This window comes from Chiloscyllium plagiosum, unplaced genomic scaffold, assembly GCF_037043375.1.
Source record: "Chiloscyllium plagiosum isolate Xiang-an unplaced genomic scaffold, Cpla_swu_hap1 HiC_scaffold_12, whole genome shotgun sequence".
Taxonomy (NCBI): Eukaryota; Metazoa; Chordata; class Chondrichthyes; order Orectolobiformes; family Hemiscylliidae; genus Chiloscyllium; species Chiloscyllium plagiosum.
The window spans coordinates 52,904,298-52,916,878 of record NW_028270150.1 but is presented as its reverse complement, the minus strand read 5'-3'; the positions used below and the strand labels follow the sequence as shown (position 1 = coordinate 52,916,878).

The 12,581-nt window shown below is 39.5% G+C and overlaps 1 protein-coding gene across 5 annotated transcripts in view; it reads left to right on the top strand.

Annotated features, from left to right (window-relative positions):
• Nucleotides 1-12,581, top strand: part of kdm6a (lysine (K)-specific demethylase 6A) — a 243,113-nt gene that overhangs the window by 92,025 nt on the left and 138,507 nt on the right. The gene's annotated exons all lie outside the window — the stretch shown is intronic.

The window sequence follows — 12,581 nt, the reverse complement described above, 5'->3', positions numbered from 1 at the left end:
CATCTTCTCAAGACTACCTTGTCCCTCTACCTACCTTAGTATCGTATGAAAACCTACCCAGAATGCTATCCATTCCTTCATCTAGATCAAGAATGATGCATTCATCCCTAATGAAGGGCTCTTGCCCAAATGTCGATTCTCCTGCTCCTCGGATGCTGCCTGACCTGCTGTGCTTTTCTAGCACCACACTCTCGACTCTGATCTCCAGCATCTGCAGTCCTCACTTTCTCCTCCTCCATCTAGATCATATACATATAAAGTGAAAAGTTGTCCCAGCAGTGAGCCTTGCAGAACACCACTTGTCACTGGTTGCCATCCTGAAAAGGACTGTTTTATCCCTGCTTTCTGCCAGACAGCCACGCTTCTATCCGTGCTAGCACCTTGCTTATAACACCATGGCTCCTTATCTTACTGAGTTAGTAATTTTCTGTCTTTTGCCTTACTCATTTTTTTAAACAGGGATGCCACGTTAGCAATTTTCCAGTCCTCTGCAACCCTCCCTGATTTTAGTGATTCCAGAAAGATCACGACTAACATGTCCACTGTCTCTTCAGCTATCTCCTTTAGAACTCTGGAGTGTAGTCCATCTGGTCCAAGTGATATATCCATCTTCTAGCCATTCAGTTGTTCTAGCACCTTCTCCTTGGTGATGGCCACCATACTCAGCTCTGCAGAGAAAAGCTGTGCACTTTTTTTGACAGCATGTTGAGGTCATTTCATATTCAGCAAGGACTACAGATTTCTGCTTTGTTTTTGATTATTGACCAACATTTAATTTTAATGTTGAATTCCTGTGTACAGTTCAAAAAAGCTAATGCAAAGTAAAATATTGTATGCTATTGCAATTCTCTGTGGGATCAAGGTGGTGGCTTTATTCTATTAAAGGTTATAACTTGCATTTTCCTGTGGAGGTGAAATGGAATATCAGCATTGAAACCATTACTATTGAACAGGGTTTTTTTTACTATTTATTAATGTTCTCTTGAATTTTTGCAAATAGGCATAATACTGTTTGTACCTTTTGCTTCCTCTTTTGTGTCCCTTTTGATAAGTTACAAGCAGTAACCGTGTAACCATGCGATGATAACTTAGTCCACCGTACATTTTTAAAGAGCAATGCTCATTGAAAGAAAATCTGATTTTTGGAGAGAACAGTATATTGAATGTGAAGATTGTGATATATGTCCTTGTGGTTAGCAATTTCAGGCACTTTAGGATACAAAATCCTGCTTTTTTAAAAATACCTGTGTTAAGAAATATGGTAGTGTGTTTGTTATGTGAGACAAAAATTATTCAAGCTTTCTTCTCTATTCTCGAGCTGATATTCATGAGTAATTTACCAAATGGTGACTTTGAATATTATTTTTAACATCAAATTTGGCTGCTGTTAACATTCTTATTGCATGGCCTTCGCAAAATTCTTAGCTAACTTTTATTATGGCTGAGTGCTCTATTTAAATATCTTGGGGTGAGGAAGCAATTTATTATTATTGACTAGAAACTTAAAGGACCAGTCATGACCACAGAAGCCTAGCAGAAACTAGGTACTTTGTAATTAGTGGTATATCTCCTGAACCCTCAAAACTACTTTGCCAACTACAAGGCCGAAGTCAAGAGTATTATGAAATATTCACTGTTTGCCTGGATGGTTGCAATGCAATAACACTTTTCAGAAGGTCAACATTTTGCAAGATTGTGTTATTTAGTGCACCAACCACTGGTTTCCATATCCACCCTATCATGATTGATGTAGTGTACCTGCAGGATGACTTAAAAGACAGTGCAGCAATAACATTACCCTGGTAACCTCAATAGCACTTATTCTTAACAATCTCTGCATCTGCAGAGGATTAAAAACAACAATGTTATGGATGAGGCCAGACCCCCTCAAGACATTTTATGAAGTAGCCCAGACCATAACTTTGCTTGTTTCAGGCAAAGTGGATATCCCAGGAGTGATGCAGCTGGTCAAGCCACTTGGCTTCAAGTAAATCGATTTATTTACACACCACTGAAGGAAACAAGCAAAAGAAAGGATAATTTAGAATGACAATGATTTGAAAACCTGTCCGACACAATATCCACTGCAACTTTACGAAGGAGCTATCCCAATTTCCTGCAACATCCCCATAAACACACACCTTTGCCAAAAAAAAGGCAAGTTCAAACACCGGTTTTACAGGAGATGTGTGTGTGTGTGTGTGTGTGAAAATCAGCATGGAACCTCTTTTCACTGCAACTGTTTCTCTAGGTCCCCGGCTAAAAACTAAACCAAAACTAGAAAAATCCCTGAACAAGGTGAACTTGCCACTCCCCTTTCACTGTACAACTGTTTTTAAATACAAACCTAAAAGCCTTTTCCCTGATTGTTGCCTTGGGCAGTATTGGGGTTAGCCATTAGCAAAGAACCATAAGGTTATGCTGCAGCTGTACAAAACTCTGGTGCGGTCGCATTTGGAGTATTGTGTACAGTTCTGGTCACCGCATTATAAGAAGGATGTGGAAGCTTTGGAAAGGGTGCAGAGGATGTTGCCTGTATGGAGGGAAGGTCTTATGAGGAAAGGCTGAGGGACTTGAGGCTGTTTTTGTTAGAGAGAAGGTGGTTGAGAGGTGACTTAATAGAAACATATAAGATAATCGGAGGGTTAGATAGGGTGGACAGGGAGAGCCTTTTTCCAAGTATGGTGACAGCGAGCATGAGGGGGTAAGCTTTAAATTGAGGGGTGATAGATATAGGACAGATGTCAGAGGTAGTTTCTTTACTCAGAGTAGTAAGAGTATGGAACGCTTTGCCTGCAATGGTAGTAGATTCACCAACTTTAAGTACATTTAAGTCGTCATTGGACAAGCATATGGACGTACATGGAATAGTGTAGGTTAGATGGGCTTCAGATTGGTATGACAGGTCGGCACGACATCAAGGGCCGAAGGGCCTGTACTGCGCTGTTAATATCGATGTTCTATAAACCAAAACCCAGACAAATCAGAACCTCTGCCTTTTATAACCCCTCTTGGAAAAAAAACAAGAACAACATAACCTTTGTTAAGGGAGCAGCATTATTACAATTACCTCTAGTTCTCTGCAGTTCCGAGTATCTTGCTAAATAATTATAGTCATTGAACTATCCAGTGAAGCTGCCACATTGTCATAGGTGTAGCAATTAAAGATAATTTTACAGGGCTCATCCAGCCTTAATCCTTAGTGTTAAATTGGATAAGAGAGTGAAGGTGCCAAATAGACCCCAAGTCCTCCAGCAAGATAGGGAAAAATCTCCTAATGTTTCACCTATTTCAGATGTGGGGATGGAATGTTTCACCTATTTCAGATGTGGGGATGGAATGAACTCTTGTGATTTTTTTCCTTGTACCATAGAATTGTCTCTAACAATGGGCTGACCTCCAAGGCTTAAAATTTTCATGTGTTCTTGTTTGCAAAGATTGTTGATGAAGATAGAACATAGCACAGTCCAGGCCCTTTGGCTCATGACGTTGTGCCAAGCATTTATCTTAATCTGAGATCAATCTAATCTACACACCCCTCAATTTATTGCTGTCCATGTGCTTGTCCAGCAGATGCTTAAATATCGCTAATGTCTCTGACTTCTATTACCGCTGGCAGTGCATTCTATGCACCCACCGCTCTCTGCGTAAAGACGTTACCTCTGGCACCTCCCTTATACCTTCTTCCATTCACCTTAAAATTATGACCCCTCATGACTGCCATTTCTGCCCTGGGGGAAAAGTCTCTGGTTATCTACTTTATCTATCCCTCTCGTTACTTTGTACACCTCTATCAAGTCACCTCTCTTCCTCCTCCGCTCCAGTGTGAAAAGCCAAAGCTTGTTAAACCTCTCGTGATAAGACAAGCCCACCAATCCAGGCAGCATCCTGATAAATCTCCTCTGTACCCTCTAAAGCATTTGCATTCTTCCTATAATGAGGTGACCAGAACTGGAAACAATATTCTAAGTGTGGTTTAATCAGCGCTTTATAGAGCTGCAGTAAAACCTTGCAGCTCTTAAACTCAATCCCCCATTAATGAAAGTCAAAACACCACCTTAATAACCCTATCAACTTTGAGGGATCTATGTATGTGAATTCTAAAATCCCGCTGTTCCTCCACACTGGCAAGAATCCTGCCTTTAACCCTGTATTCAGCATTCAAATTTGAACATTCCAAAATGAATCACTTTGCATTTATCCAGGTTGAACTCCATCTGCCACTTTTCAGCCCAGCTCTGCATCCTGTCAATGTCATGTTGTAGCCTGCAATAACCCTCAACACTACCTACAACACAACATTGACCTTTGTGTCATCGGCAAACCTACTAACCTACCCTTCCACATCTTCATCCAAGTCATTTATAAAAACTAAAAAGAGCAGAGGCCCAAGAACAGATCCCTGTGTGACACCTGTGGTCACTGACCTCCAGGCAGAATACTTTTACATCCACTACTACTCGCTGTCTTCTTTCAGCCAGCCAATTCTGTATCCAGACAGCCAAATTTCCCTGTATCCCATAACTTCTAACTTTCTGAATGAATACTGTGGGGAACCTTATCAAATGCTTTATGAAACCTATATACACCACATCCATTGGTCGACCTTTGTCAACTTGTCTCGTCAACTTCCTCAAAGAAGTCAGTAAGGCTTTTGAGGCTTGACGTGCCTCTCACAAAGCCATGCTGTCTTATCTTTAATCGAACAAACTATGTTTTTTCAAATTGTCATAAATCCTATCTCTCAGATTCCTTTCCAGTACCTTGCTTATCACAGATCTAAGACTGACTGACTGGCTGTAATTCCTGTGGATTTATCTATTCCCTTTCTTGAACAGAGGAACAACATTCGCTTCCCTCCAATCATCTACTAATACTCCCATGGAGAGTGAGGATGCAAAGATGATTGCCAGAGGCACAGCAATCTCATTCCTTACTTCATGTCGGAATCTTTGATATATCTGATCTGGCCCTGGGGACTTGTGTATCTTGATGCTTCCAAGAACTTCCAGAACATACACTACTTTAATATTAATTTGTTCAAGCTTATTAACCTGGGCCATATTGTTTTCACTCTCAACAAGGTCCCTCCTTTCTAGTGAATACTGAAGCAAATAAACCATTTAAGGCCTCCCCCACCTTCAGACTCCAGGGACAAGTTCCCTTCACTCTCCTTGATCGGCCCTACCCTCTGTTTGATCATTCTCTTATTCCTCACATACGTGTGGAAAGTCTTTGGGTTTTTCCTAATCCTTCCCACCAAGGCTTTTTCATGCCCCCCAGCCCTCCTATGTCTATTTTTAAGTTCTTTCCTAGCTACCCTGGAATCCTGTAAAGCTCTGACAGATCCTAGCCTCCTCAACCTTAAGTGAGCTACCTTCTTTCTTTTGATCAGAAGTTCCTTTCTCTTGTCATCCAAGGCTCTTTCACCTTACCATTCTTTGCCTGTCTGTGGGACAAAGTTATCCAACACTCACAACAAGTGCTGTTTAAACAGCCTCCACATTTCTGTTGTGCTTTTCCCGTGGAACAATTGTTTCCAGTTTATACTCCACAGTGCCTGTCTAATAGCAGTAAAGTTTCCACTCCCCTAATTAAATACCTACCCATACTGTCTACTCCTGTCCCTCTCCACGGCTACGGTAAAGGTGAGGCAGTTATAGTCACTGTCAACGAAATGCAATCCCACCGAGAGATCCGATGCTTGGCTTGTTGCCTAGCACCAAATCCAACATGGCCTCCCCATAGTTGGCCTATCTACATACTGAGTGAAGAATCCCTCCTGGACACACTTGACAAAATCGGCTTCATCCTGACCATCGACACTAAGGAGGTTCCAGTCAATGTTGGGGAAGTTGAAGTCACCATGATAACAACTGTTGCACCTGCTTTTGTCCAAGATCTGCTGTCCAATCTGTTTTTCCATATCTCCATTGCTGTTAGGGGTGTCTGTAGAAACGCCCAATAAAGTGACTGCTCCTTTCCTGTTTCAGACTTCCACTTATACTGACTCAGTAGACAAACCCTCCCCAACAACCACCTTTTCTGCGGCTGTTAAATTATTTGATGACACAATAAAAGTACAAGTTATGTTTTACAGCCCACATGGTACTCATTTCACCAATGGGTGCAAGCAACACATCCCTGTTTTGTCACTGTGCCACTCTGAATAGCGCTGCAATAACTTTGCTTACAATGATAAAGCTACAGTCATTATGAAATTTGTTATTTCTTAAAAAGAAAAATGTTAGAGCAAGCATAATGGCAAATAATTCCTATAAGATCTTTCAGTCTAACAACGTGACAGTTGAACAAATTAACAAATCCTATAAAAATCAGAAAGGGGTACCATTGTCACAAGGATCAATGCAATTTAGTTTTGCATTATGTTGGAATTGTTGAGTAGACCTATTTCTCACTTACGAAGTTGTTAAATTGGGATATGTTAACTAAGTAAAAGGAATAACATACTATGTTTGCATTCCAAGAAAATATTAAATTTGTTGTGGCTTTTTAAGTGCCCTCTCTCTCGCCTCCACCTCCACCTCCACCCCCTCTCCCTCCCCCCACCCCACAACCATGGAACTTTCAGCAATGTGTGTACAAATACCTTTCCATGTCCTGGTTATTTGAACAAAGAGCAGCCTTTAAAGTAGGAATATCACTCTATAACTGAATACGTAGTAATAGCTTTCTCTGGTAACAGCCTCAATTTTTTCTTCCTCCCGTATGGTAAGTTCAGATAAAAATTATGTACCATTCTGATTAGCGCAACATTAACAGAACATTATTTCTAGGCTGATGCATGGGTATTCATACACAAATCTGAACTACATAAATGTGTAGTCAAGTGATCTTTAGAAATTAATTTTTGAATTTGTTTTGTGCTTTTGGCTCAAGGGAAAAATGGTACTTCTGAAAGTGGAGTGACACTTTTTGTATGTTTATTTGTGGATCAGATTATGAATGCACACTATGAATAGCTTTTAACATTTTCCAATTTTTGTTATGCTGTAATTGAAAGTAATTGTCCCTTTTCAGTCATACTTTGTAGCAGAGAAAGTCAGCTTTAGGTAGGATTTGCAGATTTTGAAGATATTTTATGAATGTTAAAAATGCTGCAGTGAGGACTGCTTGGCATACATTTTGGACAATGAAGGGTGTTTAATCAAAATATTTTATATGGTTTGCAAGTGAATTAGAGTGCTTGGACCTCAGGCAGCCTTTTCTTTCTACTTTGTCAGCAGTTTTTTATAAACAGACCTTTTGCGGCTGTGCTGTACAAGTAAAGGCTCCTATGAAGAACGTGTCCTTCATTGAACATTCCATGATAAGAAACACCACACATAATTTGATATTATGCTGGTCATCTATCTCTGCATATTTTTGAGAAATGTCTTTTAAATGTTGTAAATGTACCTGCATCCACCTCGTTCTTTTAGCAGTTCATTCCACACACGAACCATGCTGTGTGTTATATAGCTGGAGGCCATTGGTGAGGCATCTTCTGGAATATTGTGTCCCGTACTGGTTGTCTAGTTATAGAAAGGATTTTACATTTGGTCCTGATAAACGCAGTCATCCGTTCTCATCCGATCTCTCGTTATAAGCAAATTGCGCGTTAGCTATGCCGTTTAGACTAATGGAGCCAGAATCTCATTATGGCCATTATAGGAGGAAAGTTCATGTTTTACAAACAATGGTCTAAATTCTTCAATCACGTTAAAGCCTGTTTATGCTGAAGAAATGTGCATTATAACAGAACTGACTGTATTAAGCTGAAGAGGGTTCTGAAGAGATTAATCAGTATTGTGCCAATATGGAAGGTTTGAGCTCTAAAGAAAGGCTGGAGTGTAGGAGGTTGAGAGATGACCTTATCGAAGTTTATAGAAAATAAAGGGTATAGATAGAGTTGATGGTTGTTGTCATTTTCCTAGGATGAGTGATTTAAAGACTAGGGGGCATATTTTAAAGGTGAAGGAGAGCCCCAAATGTTTGATTCCTTTGTCAGTCATTATAAAAATTGGCATCAAAGCACTGCTTTTCATAGGAATTTTTGCAATTGTTTTCATAAAGATTGACTTCATTTTCTGCAAGTTGATGGGCAGAGACCTTGTGGGTATATAATGCTGGGATAGATTGTTGATCAGTGGGATTACAGGGAAAACACAGGAAGGTGGACGTGAGTAATGTCAAATCAGTCATGATCATATTAAATGATTGAGGTGGCTCAAGGGGCTGAATAGCCTACCTATTCCTAGATATGCTTGTATATATGATCAATAATTAATAAAGAATATTAGTTTTAAAAAGATATAGTTCAGTATGGGGTTCAATACAATGATTCTGAGCTCAAGAGCCCCATTAATTGCTAACCGCGTTAGCTGGGAATTGCTTCTGCAGTCTTTCCAACTCACTTTGGAAGACTGTTACTTAGAATTATTTTTGCCATTTTTATATTTGTGTTCCATTACAAATTTGAATTTATCACCAAAAGTCAAAAATAAGATTTGAGCATTTGCAGCTACACACATGCTGATGCTCTGCCACTGAACGAAAAGCTAATAAGGGCCATTTGTGCATGTGATGTGGCACAGTTCTTGATGCCTTTTCTCATTGGTGGCAGGAGTTACACTTTTCATTCGAATGTTGTTCCTGCAAACCTTTGAAATTGGGGATCCTTTAGAAATGAATTTTTATAGTATTTGTAATGGTGCTGCAGCAGTTCCCTTCCCTGGCAAAAGCAATTCCATGAACAAGGACAAAAGGCAAGTGCTAGAAAGGCTACCAGGCCACTCTGACCTGGTGTCCCAAAATAGTTTGGGTAAAATCAAATGGATCATTCTTGTGAAAACTGACCTGTGATAGGATTAAGAGGTGGTCAAAAGGGATGGTGACAAATTGGATGTTGAGTAATTGTATTCTCATTGGCTATGTTTCAGCTAGAGAACAGAAAACTCCCCTCATGATTTAATGAGATGGGCACACTCTGTGCCCACTGCCTATACATTTAAAAAATAGAAATGGGAGAAAGTCATTCAGCCCTTTTGAGTCTGTTCCACCATTCAATAATATCATGGGTGATCTATGGCCTGCATTTTGTCCACATCCTTTCCTTTTGCTTAACAAAAAATTATCTTTCTCAGATTTAAAACTAAGCATTAACTGCCATTTACACAAGATTGTTCAAAACCATACCGCTTTTTGTGTGTAGAAGTGCTTCTTAAAATCTCTCCTGAAAGGTCTGACCCTAATATTTAGACTATGCCTCCTAGATCTAGAATCTCCAACCAGTGAAAATAGCTTATCTTCATCTATCTTGTCATTTAATGTTAATATCTTGAAGACTTTGATCAGATCGCCACTTAACCTTTTCAATTCTGGAACAGAAAAGCTTAATTTATACATTAATATAAAACCAAGAACTGCAGATGCTGGAAATCTGAAGAAGGGGTCACTGAACTTGAAACATTAACTCTACTGCCAGATCGGCTGAGTTTCTCCAGCAATTTCTAATTTGTGCAATTGCTCCTCAAAACTTAACCCCTGAAGTCCAAATATTATTTTTATAAATCAGCATTGTACTCTCTCCAGGGCCAAACTATCCGTTCTAAGGTGTGGTGCCCAGATATGTTGTTAGTGCTCCAACTGGGCTTTAATCAGAATTTGAGTAGCTGCAGTATAACTTTGTACTCCAGTCATCTAGTTATAAAGGCTTGCATTGCGTTAGCTTTTTTGATTATTTTCTGCAACTGTTCATGACATTTCAGAGAGCTGTACACTTGAAGTCCCAAGGCTCCTTGTACATCCGCGGTGTTTATTTTCATATCATCCAGAAAGTACGTCGATCCATCCTTTATCAGTCTGAAATGGACATGCTAGCCTACATGGAACACCACCTGCCATAGTTATCCCCTTGTAATTTTATCACGTCAATTGCAATGTCTACCTAACTATGTAGTCAGCAAATTTGGATGCATGGCTTTCTAATGGTGATTATTAAATTATACAAATAATTGAGATCTGAGCATCGATTTTTGTGGGACACCACTAGTCATATTCTGCAATTTGAGTACCTAGCCATTATTCATACTTTGTCACTTGCCACAACCAATTTCCAAGCCGTGTCAGTAATTTGTCCTCAATTCTGCAGGCTTCTACCTTAGTTGTTGGAACTTTATCAATTGTTTTCTAGCAGTCCAATTGAACAACATCCATGTCCAGGATATTCGTCTCCTCTTCAAAAAATTCAATCAGATTTGTCAGGCATAACCTACCTGTTGAGCATCCATGCTGGCTCTCCCTGATTTAACAGAAAATCTTTGAGGTGCTCAGTTATCTCGCCTTGATTATAGACACCAAATGTTTTCCCACCACAGATGTTATTCATCCACTGGTATCATTGTACAATCCCTAAGTGTCACAAGTCATTACACTTCTTTGTTTAATTAATTAATGTATCACTTCTAAATTGCTTCTTAAATTACATAAACTGTCTGAAAATTCCTTATGAATGGTTAACCACCTATATTAGGAAACTGTGGTCTCAAACCACTAAAATCTAACACCAAGAAACAAGGTTTTGAGATAAGTGCTGTGAATGTACCTACCAAGGGATGAGTTGAAAATTTTAGGGAGTATATTGGTCACAGCTAGGGATAAGAGGGTACTGATTGATATAGCCGATTCTTTGCTTTTCAGTTTTGTGGACTGACTGGAAGTTAGGTTTTGATTACCTGTGTACTGGCTAGTGTTGACTTTATTCTTGTTGACTATAAATCTACATTGTGAAATTACAAATACTAAATGGCAATGTATGCCTGTGCAAGACCTATTAGTTAATGTAAAAAGGTGTGCATGTCACATGAGCGATGTATTTTCTTTTTGTTTAAAGTATTTTTGAGAGTGGAAAATTGATTTGGGAATAAAGTACAGATAAAGTATGAAAACTCTTTAACCAGGAATAGTTCACAAGTTAATGAGTTCACAAGTCTTGAGTATGGTACATTGCATAAAATAAGCTTTCTCCTGCTCAGAATAGAATCATGCACAGCATGGAAATGGGTACTTTGATTCAACTCTACCATGCTGACCAGATATCCTAAATTAATTATGTCCCACTTGCCAGCATTTGGCCCATATCCCCTCTAAACCCTTCCTATTCATATACCCATCCAGATGCCTTTTTAAACTTTGTAATTGTACCAGATTCTTCTACTTCCTCTGGCAGTTCATTCCATACATGCACCACACTGTGCATGAAAACATTGTCCCTCAGGTCCCTTTTAAGTCTTTCCCCTCTCGCCTTAAACCAATGCTGTCTAGTTTTGGACTCCGCTACTCTGGGAAAAAGACCTTGGCTCTTCACTCCATGATTTCATAAACCCCTCCGGTCAACCCGCAGCCTCCAATGCCCGAGGGAAAATAGCCCCAGTCTATTCAACCTCTCTTTAGAGCTCAAACCCTCCAACCCTGGCAACATCCTTATAAATCTTTTCTGGACCCTTTCAAATTTCACAACGTCCTTCCTGTGGCAGGAAGACCAGAAGTTAACAAGGACAGACATTTGTAACAGACCCCTAGTGAACATAATGTAAGATTGCTTATATAAATGTTCCTACTGACAGACCCATAATGAGATAGCTGTTACATTCTCCCAAAGAGTAAAGTTTACGTTGGAGGAAAGCATTAATTCTATTGTGGAATTAGGAGTAGGAGTGCATCCCTTGATTTTTGCATAAAAACACCAAATTGCTACACCCCCCCCCACCACCTTCACTCAAACTGTCCCACAGTCCTGATTGCCATCTCTTTCTCTCTTTCTCCTGAATGGTGATGCTTATAGGGCTGTATGGTCTTCTACTAGACCTATTTTCTGTGATTCTATCAACTCCTCCCAAGTAGCCACTGCTTGCCACTTTTTATTTCTCTTCTGGCTATCACTTCAACAATGTCATGGTGACCATTTCTTTCATGGTTGGAACCCTGTCATGGCCCCTGCCTCCTTTGATTGCATCCCCTGTTTAGCACTCATCTGCGAATTATACTTGATGATGCAGTAGTCTTGAAGTGAAAACTTCATTGCTGGCCAGCTTTTCGGCAGCGCTCAATAGGTGTTCATTGGTATTGGTCTCATTGGAATAAAATCTGAAGACACCATATCCATAGCACATTTGGACCATGCTGTTCAGAGTGCAACCATTTTCTGTTTTAAATTGGCCAGTCCATTTACCTTGTGCTAGAAAATGGCTTCTGTAGTCTTTTTCAGCATTGCCTATATTCTGAAATGTGAATGATAATTGCCAAGATTAGCAATCAACCAACCCCTTCAAAAAGATTGATTAGATACCCATTATGAAGGAAGAGTCTGACCATAGCACATTTTAAGGTCGATTAAAAGTGAACCTGATGAAGCCTGTGGAGTTGGTATTCCAGTGAGAGCAGTTAAAATGATCTGATTGTTTAAAAGTAACAAGAAATTACTTTAGGTTTGTACAAATATAATACATGGCTAAAAGTAACATTTGAATATAATAGATGAAAATGTATTCATAACCCATAAATGTTTTCTGTTTGTAAAT